Here is a 7,560-nt window from a genome sequence, read left to right on the forward strand (position 1 = left end):
TGAGATGGTACAAAAGAAATTTATGGGGAATTTGCTGAATGCAACAAAATCTTTCAAGCTTAGTCGTACGATTAGCCATAGAACTTAGGCCTCAAATTGGAACCTCAGTTTGGTTAAAACCTCATCGTGAATGTTCGATGTGTCTACCATCGTAGTGGAGGCACTCTTCAAGACGACCATCTACGTATTGCAATGCATTTGCAAGCACTAAACTCATGACGTTCTCGTCGAAGAAGGGTCCAATAATTCGGTGTTAAAAGAATGCCCATCCAAACATTTAACTTCCCTAGCAATTGATGGTAATGATTGGGAATTTTGTTCGGTTCTGTAATGTACGTTATGCAGGTTTACCGAAATTACCGTACCATCTCTGTTTAATGTAGCGTCGTCAGAAAACAGCACCGATCGAAAATATAATGGATAGTATTCAATACGTTCTCGCATGGTAAGATAAAGGTCTTGTCGTCTTGGGTAATTGTCGTAATAATCATGTTAAATTTTTCCTTCGTGAAATACGGTGACATTTTGCTAAGACACGAGACTAACTAAAGTAATTTTATCTTAGCTGCTACGTTACGACGAGCATTTTTCATTAAGCAACACCATTTCCTCTAGGTGCCACAGACAGTTTGGACCTTCTGCTTCAAAGATATTTCTAAAGCAACTTTTATGAATTGCTTTTTTAGTCCTTAGTACGAGGTTACAGGTGTTTTAATATTGGCCAACCTTTAGTGCTATGGTTTTCACAGTATTATCGCCTTTCAAACAGCCGTGTTAGTAGAAATGTATCAGTAATGGCCGGCAATACCGCAACGTTGAGCCGAAAAACCACGACGGTAAATGTTTGGACCTATCGGATAACGGAATTGGAGGTCCAAACATTCAGCGGTGTCACGTGTTAATTTGACCTTCACAACAATAACCATCATTATCTGCTCAAAACGGCAATCTTTGTACACTCAACACTATGGTTTTAAGTTCCCTTTACAGATACAGGGTCTGTAGTGTAGCAGCTAATTTCGAATTACAGTAGTTTGTCTCGTGTCGTATCAAAATTCTATCCTCCTCCAACCAGGACAAATTGGACAAGACGTATATTTTGGGTGAATGTCACGGTAACGTTCCTCAAGCGACCGTCCTTTATGCCAAACAATCAAACATTTACCACAATGCCGAAATTGGCAACAACCATCGTGATTTCAGTTGTTTTGTCTTGCATGATCGTGAACGTAGAAGATACTGTAGTCTGTAATGAGAAAAGGACGTCCTAGCACGTTTTGAAACCAATATCTATGCGGGTGAGAGAAGAAGTTGCACTAAGCCTTTGACTTACCATGAGTGGACTAATTGAAGCCGATCCATTCATATTGAGAAAAGTAATTATATCTGACGAGACTACGCTTCACAGCATATTTCCCAATAATGGACCCATTACCATCAAATGCGATGGGGGGTTAATTTTTGGGTGGGCATTTTCGGAAACTGAATTATCGGACCCTTCTTCTTCGATGAGAGCATCAGTGGGGACATTTACCTGGACTTTCTACGTCATGACTTAGTGCTTGAAAATTTATTGCAAGCGGTACGCGACAATTTGGTCTCGCCGTTTTGGTCTTGCCGATTTGGTCTCGCTGTTTTGGTCTCGCCGTTTTGGTCTCGGGACAAATGGGTCTCGGGACAATTGGGTCTCGGGACAATTGGGTCTCGGGACAAATGAGTCTCGGGACAATTGGGTCTCGGGACAATTGGGTCTCGGGACAATTGGGTCTCGGGACTATTGGGTCTCGGAACTATTGGGTCTCGGGACTATTGGGTCTCGGGACAAATGGGTCTCGGGACAATTGGGTCTCGAGACAATTGGGTCTCGGGACAATTGGGTCTCGAGACAATTGGGTCTCGGGACAATTGGGTCTCGGGACAAATGGGTCTCGGGACCTAACCCAACCCAACCTTGTTTGAAGGTAAGAAGATTATTTATATGAGTATTAAAAGCCCGCCTCTTACAATGAACAATTTATTAGCAATAATAGAAATATTTTGGAAGGTGCCAGACAATTAATAGGAGAATATTTTGGAAAAGGTGGCAGCTAACTATTAGGAGAACATTTTAGAAAAGGTGGCAGCTAATTAGTAGGAGAATGTTTTGGAAAAGGTGTCAGATAATTAATAGGAGAATGTTTTGGAAAAGGTGTCAGATAATTAATAGGAGAACATTTTGGAAAAGGTGGCAGCTAACTATTAGGAGAATATTTTGGAAAAGGTGGCAGCTAATTAGTAGGAGAATGTTTTGGAAAAGGTGTCAGATAATTAATAGGATAATATTTTGGAAAAGGTGGCAGCTAATTAATTGGAGAATATTTTGGAAAAGGTGGCAGCTAATTAATAGGAGAATATTTTGGAAAAGGTGGTAGCTAATTAGTAGGAGAATGTTTTGGAAAAGGTGGCAGCTAATTAATTGGAGAATATTTTGGAAAAGGTGGTAGCTAATTAGTAGGAGAATGTTTTGGAAAAGGTGGCAGCTAATTAATTGGAGAATATTTTGGAAAAGGTGGCAGCTAATTAATAGAAGAATATTTTGGAAAAGGTGGCAGCTAATTGGTAGGAGAATGTTTTGGAAAAGGTAGCAACGAATTATTTGGACCATTGCTTTGGAAAAGGTAGCAACGAATTATTTGGACCATTGCTTTGGAAAAGGTAGCAACGAATTATTTGGACCATTGCTTTGGAATAGGAGATAACTAATTAGGTAACCAAATAATCACGAGACCAAATAATCACGATACCAAATAGTCCCGAGACCAAATCATCACGATACCAAATAATCACGATACCAAATAGTCCCGAGACCAAATAATCACGATACCAAATAGTCCCGAGACCAAATAATCACGATACCAAATAGTCCCGAGACCAAAGAGTCCCGAGACCAAATAGTCCCGAGACCAAATAGTCCCGAGACCAATTAGTACCGAGACCAAATCGGTGAGACCAATTAGTCCCGCGACCAAATTGGCAAGACCAAAATGGCGAGACCAATTCGGCGAGACCAAATTTTCCTGTTCCGATTGCAAGACATGGACAGTCGTCTTGAAGAGTGCCTCCACCACAATGGTAGACACATCGAATATTTAAGTTATATATATCAAACAGATTATAGGTTTTAATTTGAGACCTAAGTACTAGGGCTATTCGTAGGACTGTTTTTTAAACAACTTTTTCGTTCAGCATATTCCCCAATATCTCTTTTGTACCTTCTCAGCGGTATAGAATATCAACCTTAATTCCAAACATTTATTTACAACCTGTATTTGAGTTCTATAATTTAATATAGTGAGTGACGTCATCCATTGGCAGTATTGGGAGATTGTCCACAAAGGAAGGTGTTGGTCTGAACTCATCCACACTGTAAATAGGTTTATTCAATATCGTTTCTCAGGCAGCCGATGCCAACTAATATCATTATGTAGATGTGGAGTTTAAAACGTCCACTATCGTAATTAATTAAATTACTATCCCATATTCTAACTTTAAGCCATTTAAGAGTACAATTCTGCTAGATAAATGTATAATATTGAAACTTTACGATATTTTTAAACATTTCCTTGTCATATGGGCCAATGCTAGGGAGTTGGGACTTGGGAGCACAAATATCCGTATCTTAATGCTGTAGACCCCCATGTTTTTCAACACTTTCCACTCAGTTTGACGAAAAACATACACCATTCAGTGACACATAAAAATGACATTTTTGAAAGAAGTAATAAGATTGAAGTTTATATTGTTACTTTACTATAATTAATTCCATTTGAAGTCAAATTTACTTGTGTCGAAGTGTAGAAATTTAAAGTAAAAATGTTTAAATTGAAATAATTTGTCACCCACTTTATTTAAATGAAGTAATATTGTCTTAATTATGAGCTTAATTTCTCATTACCTACAATGATCTAATAGACTTTGACATTATGGTTTAGGTGTGGACCATATTCGCCATTATGTTCGTTTTCTTTGTATTAGTGTACACCTATCTCACCCGTTACTTGGAGGAAAACAATGGGGAAAGTATACTGGATACATTATTAAACAAGCTTTTTCAGACAATATCTCTGCTTTTCGGTCAAGGTAAATAAAAACCGTTTTTCAAAATTCTTAGTTTATAGAAGATAATTCCTAAATTTTTAGCAAGGGTCACTCTGTACTTTAGCTTCCTTTCGGAACTTAACACTGAACAATAAAAACAGAAAACCAAACACCTTAGAACTAGGAAATACATAATTTTCATGAAAGTAGAAGACCGCCTTTTACCCTTGAATTCATTCCCCGGTGTATCCACGGTGCTGGACTGTAAGAGTTTTTGTGAGTCAAAGCTAGCAGACGATTTTTCAGTATACTGTTGATTCTTCCTATGTTAATGACTGAATTTTAGTTTCAAAATGAGTTCAAAAGTGCCAAAACTATTTTTAAAAAGGCTATTTCGATTCGCTTCTTCATGAACAGAAAATAATTTATAAAAAAAGTTTCTCAATTTGTTTTGTTTCGATACTTGCGAAGAGAAACTAGACAATTATACAAGGGATGCATCAGAATGGTTGAGCTCCCAAATATTTCTATGTATCTTTTACACGATAAACTCCATGACATTAGACGAAGTAAAAGTCACAAAATAATAAAATCCCATACTTTACTAACAAGTGGCAATATAAATACAATTCTAGTTAAAGAAAATAATTGTAACAGGAAAGGTTAGTGTGAAATGCTAAAATGAGGTCCTTGTTAAATAAAGAGGGGATTTTACATGAAACTAGAATTTATTTTGATTACTTTGAAGGTAAAGCTTTCTCAAAAAGAGAATGAAGATTATTTGTGTAATTGAATGATTGCAAAAGATATATTTAAAGCCAACTGTTCTTGTATGGCCGGGCTGAGAGAATCATATTCTCATGTGGATGAAATATTATTTTTAATTGATTTAGGTGTCTCAATTTTGGAAAATCAGTTTTTGACTGAAAAATTCATAAAATGGCTTGTACCTCATTTAAAATAAGTGTCATCCAAGCGTGCGCGGTATATTAACGTTTCATCAGCCAAACATCGTAAAAAAGTTGGGAGCGATTAGTTATTGACGATATAGTACCAACTAGGCGGCAAAATAAGCAAATATCGGTTAATCGAGTTAAGGATGTTGAATTAAAGGAATATTCTGAAGTACAAGTGCTTTCTGCATGTCTTAAGAGGAGTTAGGGTGGGTTTCTTCTTCCAAAGTTGAAGGGTTCCCTGCTATGTTATGATATTAAATTAGCCAAAGCCTAGGCCATTTACGTCGTTGCAGTGTTAATTTAAGCCCCGCACTTTTGTACCAGAAAATCTTAACTAAAACAATATTCTCTAGGACTGTTCACGAGCTCGAGCCAGCTCGGGCTCGTGACGAGCGAGCCGAGTTCGAGCCGAGCCGAGCCGCCACTTTTGCGGCTCGATTAATTAACGAGCGAGCTATTTTATAGTCGAGCCGAGCCGATAGGCATCGAGCCGGCTCGCGAGCTTGGTCACTGATATAGTGCTTTCCTTTCAGTCTTTATTCTCTCCACCAATAGCGTTCCGTTGTATTTTTACATGAAATAAAGCGTGGGGAAAAATCTCTCGTCTCTAACCTTGAGCATATTTTAAAGAGCAGGTTTTACTGAACCACTACATTCCTAAACATGGGATGGCATTTATGGTCATTCTCAAGTTTGACGTTGGTAGTAGCAATTTTTTTTAAAGATGTATATGTTAATCGAGCCAGCTCGGCTCGGCTCGATCATTTTCGAGCCGTTTTTTTGACTCGAGCCGAGCCGAGCTTTTAAAAAGCTCGCTCAGCTCGGCTCGTGAACAGTCCTAATATTCTCGATGAAGGGCCTTTACGTGCTGTCTTCTTTTTGAGAGCCCTTAAATTTTAGCGCCATAGTGGTTACGATATAGTATTGGTCCATTTGAGCACCGCAGAGTTTATTTATTTAATTAATCCTGGGCCGTTCGGGACGGTGGTCCGCTGGCCCGTCATGCAAGGGAAGATACAAAAATAGGGGAGATAGAGATCCATTTCAAAGAGTGTATTTACAGACTTGGGATGTGGTAGTCCGTTGGAGTTACGGAAAATGCAACAGACACTCGTGCCGTAGTTTGATCACTGGAGTCCAGTGGACCCAAACCCTTGCGCCGCGCGATCAGTACTGGAGAGTGCGGTAGCCTCCTCCACCACTAGGGAGTAGGTGGGGGCTAGAAGAAGTCTGGCGATTGCCATTCCTGGGGTGACGTGGTAATGTTTGTCCGTGAGATTGAAGAAGATGACCTTGACTGGACCTCGGTAGTCCGGATCAATGATGCCGCCCCCGATGTGGAGGTCTTGTTCGAGGAGTTCTTGTAGGCCCGTGACAATGCCTTCGTAAGTGTCCGGTATGGCGAAAGCTATTTCAGTGGTTATGGCATGTCTTTCCATCGGAGCTATTGAAACCGTTTCTGAATTATAAAGCGAGATTAATCCATTGGGGTTTCTTTCCGTGGTGGGGGGAACCGCACGTCCTGACAAGCCTTGGAATTTGAGGGTTGGTAGTGCCGCAGAGTTCTCATTAATCTTGTGGCGTTTTACGCGGGAATAATATCACGTAATCAGCCGCCAAATATGGACAGAGGGTTTTTTTAGCATGGCTAACTTAATCACGTCCTTGAACGACTGGGCCGTGGTTCTGTAACTGATTATCGTCTGCTTCAAAATTGAGAGAACTTGATGGCACAATTATAAAATGGCAGCGTCTATCTTTAGATTTTTACTATACTTTCTTCAATAGAAATTGAGGCTTCCAATGTGATTAAATAGTACTGAAATTAAGCCAATTAAAGTTTCTATAAACGAAAATTAACCTTTTCGGATATTCAGTGTCTGAAAACAGAATGAATAGCAGCCGACGACAATCAGTCCGAAAAGTAATAGGAATCAGGCTGGGAAATAAGCATAATTTTTAAACTTGTCCTTGGGACCAGTGACCCCCCTAGTGTCCTAAATAATAAACTGGTCTCCGGAGTGGTCCCAGCCTTTGTTCTCCTATAGATTTGCAATAAATAAACTGGTCCCGAGGACAAGTAACCCCCACTTTTTGAATTAAAAAACTAGTCCTAGCAATTAATAAACTGGTTTTGGACCAGAGGAAGTGTGCTATTTCCCAGACTGATAGGGATACGTTTCTGGCAGCATTGCACCTTTGAAAATGGCGCTAGCTTTCGCCCCGGAGAATGAGCGACCGCCGTAGCAGCGCTGTTATTTCAATATGGACCAGGGCTATTTGGTAATCCAAAAAATGATATTGACAAATTCTTATCTAACCGATTTTTAAAATTACAGTGAGAAGTAAGCAATCGACCATAAATACCAATTTGATTCCTCAAACCCTAATATTATCCCTAGTTCTATGTGAAAATCAACGTTATACTGAAAACTCGTTTGCTAGCTTTGGTTTGCCGAATATTTTTCAGCCCGACACGGAGGAGAGAACGGGGAATAAATTTTGGGGTAAAAGGCTCTCTCTCTCT

At 39.4% G+C, this 7,560-nt stretch overlaps 1 pseudogene; it reads right to left on the reverse strand.

Moving 5' to 3' along the window:
- Positions 1–6,160: 6,160 nt before the first annotated feature.
- LOC149695131 (uncharacterized) lies at positions 6,161–6,472 on the reverse strand (annotated as a pseudogene).
- Positions 6,473–7,560: the final 1,088 nt, after the last annotated feature.

Source organism: Phalangium opilio, unplaced genomic scaffold, assembly GCF_054372755.1.
Source record: "Phalangium opilio isolate 3A_F unplaced genomic scaffold, DU_Popi_V2 ptg000022l_1, whole genome shotgun sequence".
Taxonomy (NCBI): domain Eukaryota; kingdom Metazoa; phylum Arthropoda; class Arachnida; order Opiliones; family Phalangiidae; genus Phalangium; species Phalangium opilio.